The 19,709-nt window shown below is 37.3% G+C and overlaps 1 long non-coding RNA gene and 1 pseudogene across 3 annotated transcripts in view; both read left to right on the top strand.

Moving 5' to 3' along the window:
* Window positions 1–14,262, top strand: part of LOC125754255 (uncharacterized) — a 76,587-nt gene extending 62,325 nt beyond the window's left edge. For 2 of the 3 annotated variants that reach the window (XR_007407978.1, XR_007407977.1), the window contains 2 exons: window positions 9,365–9,402; window positions 10,766–10,879. This is a non-coding gene — a long non-coding RNA (uncharacterized LOC125754255). Of the gene's footprint in view, window positions 1–9,364; window positions 9,403–10,765; window positions 10,880–10,963 lie in introns of those variants that run through there. The other variant, XR_007407979.1, reaches the window with a different exon arrangement.
* A 3,121-nt stretch (window positions 14,263–17,383) lies between these two features.
* LOC112641056 (60S ribosomal protein L27a-like) lies at window positions 17,384–19,000 on the top strand (annotated as a pseudogene).
* Window positions 19,001–19,709: the final 709 nt, after the last annotated feature.

Here is a 19,709-nt window from a genome sequence, read left to right as displayed (position 1 = left end):
GAAATCAAAAATACAGAAATACAAAATACAGAAATATTTTTAAATATTTTTATCATTTTACATCTTTATTGTTACAAAATTTATATCACCTAATGAATAGGAGTGTGTGCTTGGAAGATAATCTGTGATATTTTAGCTTGAATATAAAAGCTAAAGAGTAGTCTAAAATATCAATTAACACAAGTTATAATATATTTAGTTAAAAGTTGATAAAGAGGAGTAATGTCCCACCTAATCTGACTATTTTGTTTGCCTTGGACCATTACCTTAAAAAATTTGGGGATCCCTGGGTGGCTCAGCGGTTTGGCTTCCACCTTCCACCCAGGGCGAGATCCTGGAGACCCAGGATCGAGTCCCACGTTGGGCTCCCTGCATGGAGCCTGCTTCTCCCTCTGCCTGTGTCTCTGCCTCTCTCTCTCTCTCTCTCTCTCTCTGTCTCTCATGAATAAATAAACATAATCTTAAAAAATTAAAGCTAAAAAATTTATTGACAAATCATTTCCAATGGAATAATTACATTCATTTCTAATGGAATAAATATATTCATTGACTTAAATATCATAATACTGGAATTTTAAGAGGAAGTTTGGCTGTTTGGGCTTTATTTTTAAAGAACCTGATGGTTTTATAATAAAATAAATATTGAGCACTTACTATCAATAGAGCATAACACTAAATATAAAAAAAAAGCAGTGTCCAAACCACATTCCCTGACTTCTGTTGGCAATAACGACTCAAAACATACAAGACCATGAAAAACCTATTATATGGGAAAAATTCAGCAAGTCTTTAAAATTTACAATCTTGAACTTTGTGTGTTAATATACTGTTAAAAACAGATCTATGACTTATATATGAAGAATAATTTCATCTTTTGAAATCAGTCTGTCAGAAGAAAAACACTTTTTTTAATGTTTTACTTATTTATTCATAGGAGACATACAGGGAGAGGCAGAGACACAGGCAGAGGAAGAAGCAGGTTCCCTGCGTGGAGCCCGACGCAGGACTGGATCCCAGGAGGGATCATAACCTGAGCTGAAGGCAGATTTTCAATCACTGAGCCACGCAGTTGCCCCCAGAAGAAAAAACTTGCTTTAAGTGTATTGTCATAGCTTTTATTTGAAGGAGAATTTTTAATGCTTGAATTTGAAGTTAAAAGTCAACAGCTAATTAACAGTTTACTATTGGTATAAAACAGGGTCAGAAGAAAATATTTTCAAATATCAAGTTCTATAATCAATCAAAGATGTATATACATCAGATGAAGTCTTTCATTGTACAAAGTGATTGCAAGGGCTTGGTCTACAAAGTTTGTTCTAGATTCTGAAAATTACATATGAATTATCCGTGAAACAATGATTGCCTGGGATTCCTTTCAATGCATACAAAACCTAGTTTATAACTGAATTGTGGGAAGTTGCAGAAGTTTTTGTTTTCTTTCAATATTTACTCCCAACCAAACTTTTTTTTTTTTTTTTGGTAAGAGAGTAAAAGCTTGGTTTTCTGTCATGTGTTGCAAGGCTTAGAAAGAGACTTGTCAATAAATGTGTCTCTGATTTCTTTTGCTTCAACTCACATAATTTTAAATAACTATTAAAAGAGGTAACATTTAACTAAACATTTACCAAATAAAAGGCAGCGTGCTAAACAAACAACAGATATTATTCAATTCCCATAATAGTTCTTTGAGGTATTATATATCAAGTTAAGGTTCTGTGCAGCTGAAATTTACAGAAAACTAAAAGTAATAGTAGCTTAAAGCAGAAAGATGCTTATTTCTTTCATAACTGAAGAATTTATATGATGATTCTATTCCATAAAGTCCCCATAGACTGAGGTTCCTTCCAACTGACTGTTCTGTGGTAGGGGATGGTGGAGTGGTGTGGTTGAGGTTGGGAAGGAAGGGTAGGAAGATAGGGATGAGGAAGAAGTCAAAAGGAGGTAAACCAGAGATACCCAGAAACACATGATAGCTTTCATTTGTTAGAACCCAGCCACATACATAAATACCAAGGAAAGAAAAAAAAAAAGAAATATAGTCTTTGTTTTGGAAGATCATACATCCTGAAGAAATTCTATGAAAAAATAGATATTGTTGAACAACTAGTGTATTTATCAATATGTTTTAAGGGGACAGAATCAAGAGGTGGAAAATTATAATTTTTCAAAGTTGATATAATAAATGGTTGAATGCATTTAGACACAGAGTTGATTTCCAGATATAGGTTTTTCTTTAATTTTTTTTTCAAACTTAGAAATTCTGATGACTTTACATTTGGGTTATTTTTATACTATGTGTTATGGTCACCAAGATTATAATGGGAAAGAATGATAAAAAGTGAAACACAGAAAAACCTCTCCGAGAATAATAAATACCTTAATCCTACCAATCAGAAATGACAGTAGCTACTGATTGGGATGCATTACCTTTTAATCCATTTGTCATTCTGTGTGTTCTTCATGGCCTATCAGGAATAAAGACAATGAATTCTTTAGAAAATCAAGCCATAGTTGTAAGTTGCACTGCGTAATTAATTTATGGCATATATCCATATATGTAGGTCTTGCAACATGCTCCATTTGTATTGCTTAAACAGATAATAAAGAAATGTCAACTATAAAAAATAGCAGATATTAAATGATAGATGAAGTGGAGAGGGCTAGTAGTTGAACTAAGAGGTGCTGAGTTATAAAGATTACATATATTTTGAGAGCTCAAACATTTCATTATTTTCTCTATATTTAGTAAAAATGATTTGACATATATTTCAATTCAAAATATTTTTGCTAATACCAAGGAAAATGTAAGTACATGCATTACTCACCAAATCTGAATAAATGTGATTTGCAGCCTCTTGACAATAAGTGGTCACATAAATTCAAGGTAGTTGTCTTAATGTCTACTTGTTCCAAGAGAAGCTCTTTGAGAGAAGTCTGTTCACAGTAAATAAGAAAATCAGTTTATTATATGACCACATTCAAGGCATATAATTTAAACAAATTGTTTTAGTTCATTATAGTAATGATGATGTGGTATTTATGGTTTCCACTTTAAAATTTGATAATTGGATTATAGTCCTTAGTAATTTACCATGTGTATTCAATGTAACTAATGCTTATGACTATCCAGATATTCAGTAATCTTTTATGTATAGTAATCTTTATGACATATTTAACATATTTTTGTTAAGATATCTCAGATAATCTAGTTTTACCCTCTTTTTGCACATGAGGGAATGAAAAGTATATTGTCCTATTCAATTTAACATTAATTTCGAGGAATCCGAGTGTGCTTCTCCCAAGCACATGGAATACGAAAATTTTAAGCTTTCTTGCAACATGGTGGGAACGTGTGACCAATTCTGGCCAATGGTCTATAAAAAATTTAGTAGGTGTCATTTCTAGGATAGATTATAGAACAATAGTTGGGAGTCTCCCAGATTCTCTCTTCCCGAGTTGTAGAAAATGTCAATCATATTGTTGAACCCCAGTCAACCTGGACTTACGGGTAGCTACTTAGAGCATTGTCCCTATCATCCAGCTCTCTTGAATTGGACACTTAGTATAGATTAAAGAAAAAAATAATAAGCTTTATTGACTTAAGACATTGAGAATTTGATTGTTAATTTTTCTGGCACCGAAATTAACATATTCTGATTAATAGAGCTTGAAATAATTGAAGCTTTTCAGTTTTACTTATTTTTTTAATTTAGTCTGCAATCATAGGAAAATAAATTTTGAATATAATACTATCTTACGTACAGTTTGTTTCTGGTGTGGATCCAATAATTTCTTTATTATTAGTTTATAAAAATGTAATTAAAAGTGTGTTATAAATAAGATAAATAAGCAAAATAAATTTTATTGTTCTATAAATAACTACTTATTTATTTAACATAGTATTTTAGCATAATGTTTAAATAACTAGTATGGAATCAGAGAGATCATACGTTCACCTGTTGATTCACTAGAAAGATTGCAAATTTAGTCACAGTTATATTCAATATTCATATCTAAAATTAAAATTCTTTTAACAATGTCATCGTGTTATTCCTTATTCAAAGCTTCTGGTTAACCAATTTGTAAAGCCACTTAGAAAATCAGAATTAAACAGAAAATCACATTTCTCATATGTTGCATAAATTTAAGGGACAAAATTCCAACTTTCAATTCACAGCCAAAAATTTGATTTTAAAGCATTAAATTTGAACATAACTTATGAAACTATGTTTTGGGTATGAGTTGCTTTGAAGACTAGAAGCAGGATTATTTTAAAGGAAGAGCAGAGATGAACTCCTTTCTCATTATTTCAGACAGCACAGTAATCTTTCATGACATATTTAAGATATTTTTGTTAGGAATTCTATGTTGTCTCAGGGAGTCTAGTTTGATCCTGTTTTGAACATAAGGGAATGAGAAGTGCATTGTCCCATTCAATTTGATACTAATTTCAAAGAATCCAAGTTTAAGTAAAGAGTGGTATATTTAAAACTAAAGCGGTAGTAAGCTCCATTATGAAGCCCTTCAGCTTTTCTAAGGTTTCTGTAAGAAGTAAGCCCTAATGTCCTCAAACATCCATTAAGCATAATAAATTAACTGCTTTTCTGTGCATCTATAATGGTACTTGTTATAGTCTATTCTTTTTTTTCCATTCTTGAAATAATTAATAAAATAGTCAAATCATTTTCTGTATTGGTAGAGTTGTGAAAGCCTTCAAGACTCACTCCATATTACAAATGGAATAAAATCCAAGCTTCTTAAAATGGCACATTAAATCCTCCTTGACTTGGCTTTGGACACCTTTCCCAGATTTGTCATCAGCCCCTTCACTCTAGCCTGCAAAAAATTGCTTTTAACCCTCCCCCAACACAGTGATGCTTCTTGCTTGTATTATTGAAATGTTTGTTTCTGTCAGTTCCATTTAACAGCTTAACATGTATTCATTTCTTTCAAATAACCATCAGTGATCATCTTCCCCAAGAGGAGGCTAGCTTATTGCCTGTTTTTCCTGTTAAGACTTGTCCAGAAATACCAGTAAGTTCCACTATCTTTTTTATCGTCTCGTGTTTCTCAAGGGCTAGAGAATCTGTATATGCCAGTGTGCTCCCACCTGACTCCATCCCCATCTACCATGGTGAGGATCTTAGTCATTTGAGAAGCTACACCATGACAAAGGTTAGCACCATGCCAGCGGTTGTCACCATCCCATTGACCACAACAGTGTAGTCCTTGTTGATATCTGACCAAGTGACACAGTTCCTAAAGCTCATTCCTAAGGCCACCTCTCATTCTAGGTCTTTTTGTAATCCTTTCACCCCTCAACCAAAGCAAAAAGGATGGTGAAACAGAGGCAAATACAGCTTATTAATTTGGGAAGTCGTTTTAGGAAGCACAAGTGAATGAGTTGGGAAAGTGAGACAATGAAGGAAGGAAAAGAATGTGTCAATCATTTTACCAGACAATGAAGGAAGGAAAAGAATGTGTCAATCATTTTACCAGTGGGAAACAGGGCTGCAATGACAATGGAGACACTCGGAGACTCTCTATGAGATGCATTTCACAGTGATCTCAATGGAAAACAGGACTACCAATGCCAGCCCTTATTGGTTGAGGATTCTTCCGGTGTTGGTGTGTTAATTCCCCATTTTCACCTTAAGCCTACAGTGATAGGTGGAGTAAGCTCCCAAAGTGCTGGAAAGTCTTGAGGCAAAGGATTTCAGATGAGGTTATCAGCCTGCTGGATACTTTGGACCATAGCTGTAGCTGAATTTAGATGAATCGAGCTGATAAAGGCATGGAATTTACAGTGTCTGCTATATTATCTCATGACTTCTTTGCATAATGTCACATATTTATAACTATCTGTATTTATATTTGCCATGCTAGACTGAGAAATTTGAGAGAAAATTATGCATGACAGCCCCTGGCACATGTTGTTCAGTGTGATAACTGTCAACAAGTTCTATGGATTCAATTTCCCAACTGGTTCTTGAATTTGCCTTCCAAAATCTCCTAGGAACTCTACACATTTCCCTATTTTTTTTTAACCTGAGTAGAATACCTTCATGGCTGACTTTCCTATTGCTTATCTTGCTTTTCCTTTATCCAGCTTCCTCATTCCTGCAATAGTGATTTTTCTGAAGATTCCACTGTTTAAACTTCTTAATATATCATGCAAATTCCTCATGTTGTATATTAATAGCTACCATTTATTAAGTCAGTATGTATAAAACCAATTCGGAGCACTTTGCAGAAGTCATTTTATAATTTTACCAACCCAAAAAAATATTCACCGGAAAAGACTTGACTTTGGGGAAGTCAAAGACGTGACTTTTGGGAGAAGAAAAAGTTACAAGGGCTATTGCTCTTTGTCATGTTTTTTTTTTTTTTTTTTTTTTTTTTTTGGTCATGTTTATATGTAACGTAGGCCACACTGGGCTTTAGTAAAGATTGAGTTTTTGTAGCATAAGTAGTTCACATTTCTTGCTTCTAATCTCCACCTATTACTTTAGGATCTTACTGATGTGACACTCTACAGAATTTCCTCCAGTTTTTTTTATTATTCTTTAGGAGTGACCCATGTGAGTTTATGAAACTAATCTGTTAGCTCACATGTGATACAACAGACTCTATAGATGTTGCTGCTAAATGAAAGTCCTCAAAGTGTCCACCTAATAGGACAATGTGGAAAAACAGAATATTTTTTATTTTTTCATTTTATTGAAAAACTACTATTATTTTACACTTGGGTTTTTTTTTTTTTTTTAGCATTTTTATCTGAAAGTGTTTTAAGTTTCTATTCACAGGTCTTTCTCTTTCTCTAGAAAACACGGTAGATCTTGAAAGTTTGAATTTGAACCACTGTGAAAGGCAGACTTCTGCTCTTCTCAGAGACAACATTCCTTTTTCATGCTGAGGATGTTGTAACTTAGCCATTGCCTTCCATGTGCCAATCAAGAGGCTCTGCATTGGTTGGTTCACCAGTGTATATGACACAGTCATATCAGCATCCTAGGAAACGATGTGGTTAAATTTCGATTGCAATTGCTCCTGAAAGTATATGCACTTTATAATTTTCATTACACAATAAAATAAGAAAAATATGAAAAGTACAATTCTTATATAATTTTTATTTTACCTTCCAATCCATATTTGAATGTATACAAAATATAAATTTTGAAAGCTAAAATGAATAGAAATTTTATGAGAATAATTTGAATTATTCAGTTCCCATACATTTAAAAGTCTGTTCCAAATATATATTTTTCATACAATGTATAATATCACATATGAAGGAAAGATTACTGTATGCTGATATGCACCCTGGGAAGGTCATGGATTTTTTTTTTAAGTAGAAGAGGCTAAGGTACGTGACTGACTAAAGATCAATTCAGAAGCATGTGTTCATTTTGAGAGGATTTAGAGTCATGGTTGTACAATGGCTTAACCTCTTCAATAAAAGTTGTTCACAGAAACCCACAAAGCCATATTTGCCACATTTCTGCTAGAAGTGGCATAGAATTTAGAGCTGGGATCGTATCTTTTAGAAGTCAAGCTTTCTAGCACACTTAATACATTCTTTTTGAAATTTCTTCATCCTACTGTGGAATAAAAAAGATATCCTTCAAAGAGAAAACCTATAATGGTCCCTTGTCAGGAAGGTCATGAAGAGGACTTTTGCTTTAGAATACATAAACCTCAGACTCCTTGCTATCATAAATTTCTATGAATTAATGCTATTTTAGTTCTTGTCCCTAGTTCATGTCTCTTACATGATTCATTGTCAGTTTACCTCTGTGTTTGTTATAGTACTTGCTCCAGGTTACCTTCAATATAAGAAAGATCAATTGGTAAAAAAAATGAGGTTAACCTTATGATGAGTTTCTTTAACACTAAACATTAAACCCACCCAGGGAAGAGAATATTATTGAAACTAGCCAGACATATAACCCTGTAACAGATAATCTGCAAGATAGGTAATCCACAGCCAGGTGATTACTAGACTGGACCCTGGAATTTTAGTACAAAGATAATAGAATTTAGTTTGTGTGCATGCTTTTATGTGATTTTGTGATTTTTGCCAGCAACATGTATGTGAGGTACTAGAAAACTGATGTTATCAGGGTGATCCTGCTGATGAGATACAGTAAAGGAACTACAGAACTCATCTGAGTTTGTTAGGTCTGTCAAATCCAAATTTCCATCAACATTAGTAGGGACATTTCAATAATAACAGGAAATGTCTTCATAGCTGAAGGTACTTAAAGCAATAGCAGATTTTGAGTAAGTAGTCTTGGTTCAGTCACTTAAAAAAAATTATTTATTTGAGTGGGGTTGGCGGGCAGGCAGAGGGTGAGGAAGAGAATCTCAAGTAGACTCCATGCTGATTGTGGAGCATGATGTGGGGCTTGATCCCATGACCCTGAGATCATGACCTGAGCCAAAACCAACAGTTTGATGCTTAACTGACTGAGCCACCCAGGTGCCTTGGTTCAGTCAATTTTTAAAATGCCTCACTTTAAGCAACTGATGTTACTTCCTCATCTGCATAGTGAGGTTATTTATTTTTTTCTGCATAGTGAGGTTATTAATAGAAGTTTTCTAGGGCCATTATGAGGATTTCAGTAATTAAATGTGAAAATGTCTGGTACATGGTAGGAAACTCAGTTAAGTCTTAGGTAAACCTGAAACTATTCACTAAAAATTAAGAAAAATATTGCTTTATCAAAAAGGACTGTGGGATCCTTCTTGACATGCTTGCTATCATGCAAGCATCAGGACATTTTGACTCCTTATAAAGAAGGAGTCATTTATTTATATGAATTTTGCTCAGCAACACCTTTTATTTCATCTGTGAATCTTGTGGTATTAGAATTTCCACATGTCCTCCCCAACTTTTACCATAACCTTCTCCTATGGTTTGTACCCCATCGCATCCTGTTTCATGATTTTCCTCAGGTACATCCTGCATTTAATCATCTAAGAATTCATCCATAAACCTGGTCACAATCAATCTACCCTGATGATACATACATGGCAACTAAAAAATGGAGATGGCAAAATGGAGTTTGATACAAGGATAAAATGAGATTCTGAATTTATGTGAAGCATAGATTTAGATTTTGGTAAAGGATAGGATTTAAACGTGTTTTGTACACACTATTGATTTAACAAAAAACTAAAAAGCAAAGCAAAAGTTTGAGCATTTTTATATTAGATAGGGCTCATTAGACTTATCAAAATATTCTATATTATTATAAATGTATCTTTTAGAAGTTGGGTTGAAAACTATTGACATTGCGGCTAGTAGATATTGATAGGTTATTTTCTTCCTTTACTAATTTTTTTTTTTTCTGTTTTGAAGCCAAAGATTGTGCCTGTCAGTGCCACTTAGTGGAACAAGTAAGTGCTAATTAACTTGAGGGTTTTGGGATTTCTTGACCTGAAGTAGCCTTTCCCCAAGCTAATTTAAGCATTTTGATTGTATGTTCAGGGAAACCGTACCATCCCTTTAAAATGGTGATTCCTTGTTTAAATGGGCATATTTTGCAGAGTTGATGATTCTTCATATACACAGACTATACACATGTGGACTTTTACGAAATATGGATGATGTCTGATTTATAACTGAATTTCAAGGTCTTAACATTTACTTTTAGTTGTTTGCATATGACATGTTTATTCCAATCTGATTAGTAAATTAGTGAGACGGGAGTGGGTGTCTCAAGGCTTTTCACTTCAAACTCAGAATTCAAATTCAAAAACAGTAATTATTTTTTAATAGATTTTATGTATTTGTTCCTGGGAGACAGAGAGAGAGAGAGATTGGCAGAGACACAGGCAGAGGGAGAAGCAGGCTCCATGCAGGGAGCCTGACACTGGACTCGATCCCAGGTCTCCAGGATCACTCCCAGGGCTGAAGGGGGCGCTAAACCACTGAGCTACCTGGGCTGCCCTCAAAAACAGTAATTAAATGTAGGTTCTGAATGTTATTACTTGTGCTCCTTGGACAAACTACTTATTCTTCTATGGCTCAATTTCTTTCTTCTTAAGGTGTCTAATATCATTTACCAAATTTAAATATTCAGATAATATTAGCAACTAATTGTTATTACTGATGAGGTTTTTCACAAATATACTGAATTAGGGCTCATTAACATGTCTTAAAAAGTGGTATATTATTTTTATAACATTAACAGTAGTTATAGCTAAATTTATTAGAATTTTATTATAAACAAAGCAATTTTATGTACATTATTTCATTTGATTCCCAAAGCTTATGAGGTTAATTAGTAAAGTAGAAAAATAATTTTACAAATGTGAAAGAAGTGAAGTTCATAAAATGATTTGCTTGAAATCACAGATACGGAATTAGGACAAGAACCCAGGCAATTTTGCCCTCAAATTTCAATATTTCCATCAAAATATGCTAGAAGTTATAGTAATTTTTTAATTTGAGGGAACTAGTTCTTAGAAATTATGTTTCTCTTACTACATAAAGACAGCAAACAGTTAAATGTTTAAGCATTGTGAAGTTTCTATCAGTCATCAGTTATAAAGAAATAATGACAATCTAACTAGATAATCCTTCTCTTCTTACTGTTATTGTATACTAACCCAGAGATACATTAATATCTTTCTAGTTCTATATTCTGAAATGAATTTGTTACATAGACAACCTAAGAGTTCTGGATTATTTTTGAATAAGTTATGTAATATTCATACATGAATTGGTTTTATAAATCAACTTTTTATATTTGTACAGGAGGTCAGAGTGGTAATTGTGAGTCAGAACTCAGGACCTGAAATGGGTAAGGTGACTTGAAATGAGATGTTTAATTTGCAAGACAAAAAAATTAAAATGTGGGTGTATGCTGAATGCCTTTGTCATATAAGATTCAACTCATGCATATAACCAATAACCATATTCTTTAATTTTTTTATTTTATTTTATTTATGATAGTCACACAGAGAGAGAGAGAGAGAGGCAGAGAGATAGGCAGAGGGAGAAGCACGCTCCATGCACGGGGGGCCCGACGTGGGATTCGATCCCGGGTCTCCAGGATCACGCCCTGGGCCAAAGGCAGGCGCCAAACCGCTGCGCCACCCAGGGATCCCCTTACTGTATTCTCTATGCTATATAATAAAATGGAAAGGATAACAGCTGCTTTCCACATTTGAAGTAAAAACAGATCTTAAAGACAAAAAACTGAATATTAAAATTTCTCTGAACTTCCTTATCCTCAGGAAAGGCTATTATAAAATCAGAATGGCATACTTATTTTGCATGTTATAAATCGTCAAATTTTGATATTTTACATCTATGTCTATTATTAGAACCCCAAATTAAATATCTAATTAAAGGTCAATCATTATACCACTTGACAGTGGCCAAGGGAATTCTTAATAGCTTGAAAAGCAAGAGCTATATGAGCATGATATAATGTGTGTAACATTTTGTTAGGTAGACAAAAACACAAAGACAAAAGCAAGAGAAAGTTAAATTTATACATATAGAGTTATATAAACATCTATATCATGTAGTAGATATATTTGAATTGATGGACCATCATTTGTACCAGATAATCACTGTGATTCTATTTCATTTAAAATTATCTTAATAATAAAAATGAATTAGAAGTTAGGAAAATGGATTTATTTAATGAATCCCTAATTCTATTTATTACTTTATATCAATTTTAAGAGTTTCTAAAATACACCTAGTCATGGAACATAGTCATGGAACAACCAAACAAAACAAATGAGAATTATTCTCTAAAACAATACATCAATCCACAGAAAGTTAAAATGAATGTTTATTGGGGAGGGTCTGTCTGTGGCCACCAGAAATGAAAAGAGAAAAATTCTGAAATAATAGCCTTGAGGAACCAAAGATCAAGTCTGGGAAACTGCAATGAGTATGCCAATCCGACAGGAAAAGGAAGACAAAATCAGGGAACAATAAACAAAGGTTGGTTGATGTTAGGTAAACATGGCTTGAACTAGAAGGGGGCCAAAGCCAAAAGCAAAAATGAGAGAACATTTGGAAAGATGGCTGTAAATGGCACCGGGGTTTATTTGTTGCTGATCAGGAATTAATGAATAGATTGAATTGGCTTATACGTACAAGGCTAGGGACAATAATCACTGCCTTGGAGTTTTAGTGAGGAGAGTTTTTAGGAAGGATTTTCGTCCACTTTGTTTGTGAGAAAGAGAAATAACTTGATTCTTATACAGATGATTCATGGTTGCTACAACGGATGGTGACAAGGAATAATATTTAATGATGTTGCACAAGTTCTGAGTGATATTGCTTGACCACTTTATGGTCACAGTTCTATGAATTACAAAAATCAGCAGTAAAAAACCACTATGACTAGTTGTAGGCAACCAATAAATATTTCCATTACTTCATTTCTTCCTATAATTTCTACTTTTTCTTCAAGAGCACTCTAATGCAATTTTCTGTCAAGTCATCAGACCTCCATGTCTCCTCTACCCTTCCTTTCTCCCTAGTATACTTTTTTCTACGCTGACTATGCTCAAATGTAAGACAGGGAAAATAAGATAATGATTGGTGTTATCCACATTTTGAATATACAGAACCTAAATCATAGTTTAAAATTTTATCTAGTTCTGAAAGTGTTATTTAGGGACATGGAAGAAGCTTCATTCCTCTTGTTATTCAAAATAGTTTCTTACATTTGTTGCTATATAGGATTTCTTACAGAAGTGTGTTAATTTACCCTATATTTACTCTAACTTAGTAGCAGTAGTTCTCATTAAAAGGGAATTTTACCATTAGAATATCCTTCTCTCTTCTAGAAAAAAATACGGGTGTTAAGTCTCTAGTATTGAACATAAGAATAGCTTATTAAAACTTTGGGATAGAATGTAATGATGTTGCCAGGGTTGTCAGGAATATTGCTCACTGTGACAGCTAGAGTTGCAAGATGTCCTTCAAGATTCCCATTTTGGTATAGACACATTCTATGCTCCCTTCCTCTTGAATATGGTGAGAACCTGTGATGTGGTGGGACATGTTTAAAGAGTCGCAGAAGGAGAAGAGAATGTGGTGACAAAATTTTAAAGAGGTAATGGCTGAAAATTTCCAAGACTGATGAAGACAATAAGCCATATGTTACAGAAAACTTATGACTCCAAAGTAGAATTTTTTTTTTGAAGATTTTATTTATTCATTCATGGGAGACACACGGAGAGAGGCAGAGACACAGGCAGAGGTAGAAGCAGGCTCCGTGCAGGGAGCCCGATGGGGGACTCGATCCCAGGACTCCAGGATCACACCCTGAGCCAAAGGCAGACGCTCAACTGCTGAGCCCCCCATCCATGCGTCCCCCAAAGTAGAATGTTAAACAATGTATCTATATAGTAACACAACGGAGAAAAATTGCAGAAAAGCAGACAAAAGAAATTTTAACATGCCCCTAGAGAAAAACAACTTATACCTTCAAAGGAACAACAATAGAACTTAAGTCTATTTTTCAACAACAATGATAAAAGCTAGAAGACAAATTATATTTTTTATCTTTTTTTTTTAAAGATTTTATTTATTTATTCATGACAGAGAAAGAGGCAGAGACAATGACAGAGGGAGAAGCAGGCTCCCTGCAGGGCGCCTCATGCTGGACTCCACCCTGAGATGGGATCAGGCCGTGAGCCAAGGCAGATGCTCAACCACTGAGCCACACAGGTGTCCCTATAGTTTTTAAAGGGCTGAAATAAAATAACTGTCAATCTAGAAGTTTAAAGCTAGAAAAAAAAGTATCATGAAAATGAAAGAAAGCATTTGCAGATACACAAAATTTGAAATAACTTACCATACGTAGAACTGAGCTAAAGAAAACACCAAATATTGCTCTTTCAGCAGTGAGGGTATAGAAGCAAGGAGATACAGGCAGAAATTAAGGCTAAATATATTGGTGAATCCAAATAAATATTGCTTCTATCAAAACAGTGATAATAATAAAGCGTCGATGAGTTTAAATACACAGTTAAAATGCCCAAGAACAGTGCACAGAAATTGGGAAGGGCAAAGAGAGCTTAAGTGCCTGAAGTTCCTTGCTTTGTCTGGAATATGGCCCAAAAGTCCTGGTTAATTTAGACCAGAACAAGTCAAGATGCCCACTTTCACCTCTGCAATCACCCGCTAACACAATGGTAAACAGTTTCTAAGCTCTATGCCGCCTACCGGGTCGCGGTGTTGGTAAGGACCTTTCTCCGTCCTGTTCTCTACTCCCGGAGGCTGACATTACCTGGGCACTCTTGCCCTTTGACCCCAGTTAGCCTGGGCTAATTGGCGGGGCCTGATGCAGGTGAGGAGAATAGACTGGTCTGTCCCCCCCCCCCCCCCCCCCCCCAGTCTCTCCGGCAGCTAGTGCGGCCGCCCAGGTGCGCACCAGAGCGCTGGGTCCGGGGACGCCAGGCCGGTTAGCTCCTTGTCTTCTTCACCCTTGGGGCTCCTGGGAGCCAGGGGCCCCCAGCCAGTCCTGCACGGCCTGCAGGCTGCAGGTGCCACAGCGAGCCCAGCTGAGGGCGTCCGAGCGCTGTCAAGGTGCCGCCCCACAACGATTAGGGAAGGGTGTTTGAAGCCCCTCACTTTTAGGTGCATTGGAGTGGGTGCGAGGTCCTCACGCGGGTGGTAGGTGGGATCAGGCCGTTCGAACCAGACAGAGGCCCAGCCAGACCCGCGTGGGCAGGTGGGCACGGTCGGGACCCTCGTGGGCAGCTGGGTGCGGCCCCCTGAGAGCCCCAGACAGCAGCGCAGGGCCGTGTAATCCTCGCAGCCCCCCATCACCCGAGTTGCCCCGACTGGCGGGCCGGTCCTGCCGCAGGCCGCGCGCTTCCCGGGCTGCGGTGTCCAAGCACGGCCAGGCCGCTCCCTGGCTCCGTTGCCCCGAAGAACATGAAATTCCAGCCTAAGCTAAAACACGAGTACACCCGGGCTTCAAAATAATGCAAGCAGATTTTAAGAGAATGGGAGTTGACAAAATAATTCCTGCGGGTAGATTAGTAAAAAGGAAAATTTGGGGACAATTTTGAATTTGTTCAGTGGTTCACGAAGTTTTCTGATGCAACCTGTGATGGAAAAGACTAGGACCCTGCGGCTGCCAGGAAGGCCCAGAAACTTCCATGGCTCCTTCTCTTGCTGCTCTAGCTCTGAACAAACCGAGGAACCTCTGGCCCCACGTGCCGGCGGGGCCCTGGTGTGCAAAGAACCCTGGTGCGGGCAGGTCAGTGTGTGGGAGCTTGCCTTTGAGGATGCGGAGGGAGGCCGTGGGAAAGCCAAGACGCACTGAATTGGTTTGCCAGTTTGCCAGGGCTACGGGAGGGCTGGGTTCCTGTGTCTCGGGGAAGGAGAATGACTCTCCTGGCGACAGAGAGCGAGCAAAGCCATAGAGGTGTAGTCTGCAGAGATACAGAGAGCCCCCAGGAGTGAGGGGGGTCCCCACAGGGCTGCCCCCAGGGCCTTCAGGGTCTGTCCTCTATAGGGACCCGACCAGGGACCTTGGTAAACCTCATGTCAAGATCAGGGTGGATTTGTAAATTCCATGTCTATATTTAGAACAAACATGGTGGACTTGTAACCATCAAGGTGTTTCTTTGTGAACATCCTGAGCACAAACAAGGTGCCCCCTTCTGTCTCCCTAATATCTCCTCCATAGTGTTTCTCTACATCTGGGGTTTCTGTGAGCCTACCAGCCATTAAGAGGGGTGACCCCCTAACATTTGGAGCTTAGGGAGCCAGGTTTATTTTTGTTATCTCTGTTTCCTTGGGATGGGTGGGAGCCCAACTTGGGGTCGTGTGCTTAAGCGTAACATGCTCCCTTATATTATTCTTAGAGCAGATCCCAAGGTTTCTTTAAGGAAGCAAAAAAATACTTCTTCTTAAATTGCACTTTGCAGAAGTTTTACTCCTCTTCCAATGAGTTTGAATTAGGAGTTTTGTAGAAGAACAGTATTAACATCTCATTAGATCACCTAGGGATCAAAAAAACTGGCCATGGGGCTCACTGGGTGGTCACTGATAATACTGGGTGCTGGGGAATACACTCAGGGGGCTACCTCACTACGGAAATATGAAGACTGAGGAATTTGAAGCAAGTGTGAAATCTTGGCAGATCACGTTTGGACAAATAAATACCTTAAGAGTATTTAAGTGTTTCCTTATTTCAAAATATAAACTGTAACATGGTAGGAGATTGCTGGTGTTTGACACTGTGTCTGAGAAGGAAGGGCCAGATCGCTGGACCTTTGGCATCTGCTGTGCACAGGCCTTGAAGGGCTGCTGGAGTCCTCAGAGGCCCTAGACCTTGGCCCCAAAGGAGAGTTTAGAGCGTTGCTCTGTACGGACTCCGGGCTGGCTTATTTGGTGGAGCATGTGACTCTTGACCTCGGGGTTGTGAGTTTGAGCCCCATGTGGAATATAGAGATTACTAAAAATGAATTAAAAATCTTAAAAAAAACCCAAAACCTCAGTTGCTCTGTAAAGCTAGTTGGTGTCCTCGATCAGTCTTATCCCTGCTTTAAGAAGCAAGAAGCATTGTTGCTTGGATTACTGGAGGGTGTGTTTCCAGCCCTGAGATACGTTTGAGTTGAAAGGCTTGAATTTCATTGAATATTTCTCTATTTTTACATTTCTATGCATTGTGTTTTTTGGGGAAATGAGGTGTTTCCAGTTATGAAATCTAACAACTACTTTTGGAGACCTGCCCACATCTCTGGGATTTGAATGGAGGTTGTGTTCTATTTTACTCTTTTAAGTTTACATTTCACATGTTTCTCTTCTCTGCTCCCCTTGCCAACTGGGGACTTCTTGTCGGCTTCTTAAAGTTTGCTGCTTAGAGTTAAGTGCAACAGGCAGGTAGTCACACTGCAAGTTCTTTCAGGATCTGTGGGAAACCGTGTGCCCGGTGACGGCCGTTGCTACCTTGGGATCTGCAAGGCTGGGCCTTCTTGGTCCATGCGGTCCACCGCCCTCTGCTGTAATTGGAATACTTTGCCAGTATCTAATCTCTTTGGAGAGAAAATTCAAGAGTGTTACTGAATGTTAATTTTCTTTTGCAGAATATATGGTACCATGTCTAAATTAATTTTTAATATTTAAAATCTTCTCATTCCTCAACTCATCCTAATTTGTTTTGCCTCTAACCTATTCAGTTCCTTTGGCAGAATTATGCAAAATACGTGTCACCCAGGTTGAGATTGTTCGGCCCCTGATGTATTTATATTGATTTGTTCCTGGTGGTAGTTTGCCCTAAGATGTGTCTAGAAGGCAGAAATTTTATGAAAAAACTGTTGGTAGTGAATGCTGTATGTGGAATTCAGAGGAAAACCCAGATTCAGTGATTGACAGTGCCGAAAAATGCAAGTAACTAGCCATTGTTCAAATAACAATGGTCTTGTTTCTCTTTCGTGGCTTTTTAGACTTTTATTGCCCTAAAATTCCATTTTATTGGGAACTGATTTTCCACCTGGTCTTTCTTGACAGGGTTTTCTTTTACTTTAAACAGTTTCTAAACAAAATTCTTTATTTTAAGGAGGAAAAAAGCCACTCACTATTAGAGTAATTTATTATGAAACTGAAACTGATTGATGAGTAATTAATAATACTTCTTATAAAAGCACTTAGAATCCTTAGGACAATAGCAAAAGTGAAGACAATCTACTAGATTTTAGGAAGCCGAAAGTTGTTTCCACATTTAAAATATTTTTCTGAGTAAATTGTAGATTAAGTTTATTATATAAGAGGAAGGCTTGGCCTCTCTGAAAAATTAAAAAATCTCTGTAATCTATTTTTTTTCATCTTTAAAATGAAGACGCCAAAGAAGGATGACCATCATCTGTAATATTCCATGACAGTTTTATTGCAGCAGATTCACTATAGATGTTGATTTTTATGATGGACTTCTAAGTCACAGGCCATACGCAAGAAACCCACTTGGGAAAGGCACAGTGTTTCTGTGCCCCAACTCTCTCTCTCTAGAATATAACTGAAGTGTTGTTCCAAAATTTATTGTAAGAATAATTCTGCAAGACTTCTATCTTTTTGCTCATAAAATAAGACTCTAACTCATAAGAATTTGTACCAGTTTTTCAATTCCAGATAATTAGAATTCTGTGGACTTAAGATATGCTAACAGCAATGGCAAAGAATATAGGAAAAGAAAAACTAGGAAGATACCAAATACTTCTTGGAGTTTACAGACATCTTTGTGTGCTAAGTTAGCCTCCTGGACAAAGTATATTCCATCAGTTACTTGTATTAGAATCAGCAGGGTGTTGTTAAGAAATGGTGATACCACCTTTTTCCTCTGGGCCACCAACGTGCCATCCAGACTGAGGAAGACCCGGAAACTTCGGGGCCAGGTGAGCCATGGCCACAGCCGCATCGGCAAGCACCGGAAGCACCCAGGAGGCCGGGGTAATGCTGGTGGCATTCATCATCACAGGATCAACTTCGACAAATATCACCCAGGTTACTTTGGAAAAGTCAGTATGAGACATTACCACTTAAAGAGGAACCAGAGCTTCTGCCCAACTGTCAACCTTGATAAACTGTGGACCTTAGTGAGCAGACACAGGTAAATGCTGCCAAAAACAAGACTGGAGCTGCTCCTATTATCGATGTGGAGCGATTGGGCTATTACAAAGTTTTGGGAAAGGGAAAGCTCCCAAAACAGCCTGTCATCGTGAAGGCAAATTCTTCAGTAGAAGAGCTGAGGAGAAGATAAAGGGTGTGGGGGGCGCCTGTGTTCTAGTAGCTTGAAACCACAGAGGGGGAGGTTCATTAAATGCTAACAAGTGCTTTTCTCTTGTGGTCTGGTTATAAATTCTTTAGCACCCCTACCTCCCTACCTGTACAGAAACACGCCTAAACAGATTTTTAGGAGTAAGGATATGAGGGCCTGAGCTCCTCTACCAGCTCCCCTCAGAAAGTGTGCGAGAGATGGCACCAGCACATAAAGGATTTGGCCCAGTATCTAACTTGAACATTTTCGTTTAGAATGTGTGAATGTGATACCTGTGATAGCACATGGATGTATCTTAGAGTTGAAAGGCCAGTTTGCATTGTATATTCGGAATAGACAATGAGTGGGAGAATATACCCTTAACTGTAATGTGTGGCTCTAGAGCTCTACACCGTACATGGGGCTTGAACTCAACCAGGAGATCAAGTTAGAGCTTTACCAACTAAGCCAGTCAGGTGCCCCAAAATGGAAGACTCGGTTATGAGGGAGCACATTCTATAAAGTGGACAGAGTGCGAAGGATTGAAGCAATTGTGAAAGGTGTAATTCCTGAACTGAAGGTTTTTCCTCCTGACTCCTTCATCTTTTACCATACTATTCTAGTCATAATCAAAATTTTGAGATGGGGCCCAGCAGTTTGAATATTAAACACCAGGGATTTTACACATGAAAAAAAAAAAAGGTGATAATCTAGAGTTATTCTTTTATTTTCTGAGTCAGCTTCTCAGGGTTTTCAAAATTACCATAGTGTTTCTGAACCTTTATTGCACCTTTGAATCACCTGTATTTTTGAGATTCTAAAACCAAAATACAGACATAGTAAGTATAACATGTGACTTTTAGTTTATATTTTTATGAAGATTTACAGGTGGTCAAAAAAGTAAAAACAAAACAAAACCAAACAAAAACATGTGGGCAGCCCGGGTGGCTCAGTGGTTTA

The sequence above is a fragment of the Canis lupus genome, chromosome 33 (genome assembly GCF_003254725.2).
Source record: "Canis lupus dingo isolate Sandy chromosome 33, ASM325472v2, whole genome shotgun sequence".
NCBI lineage: Eukaryota > Metazoa > Chordata > Mammalia > Carnivora > Canidae > Canis > Canis lupus.
This window is presented reverse-complemented; position numbering and strand designations above follow the sequence as displayed.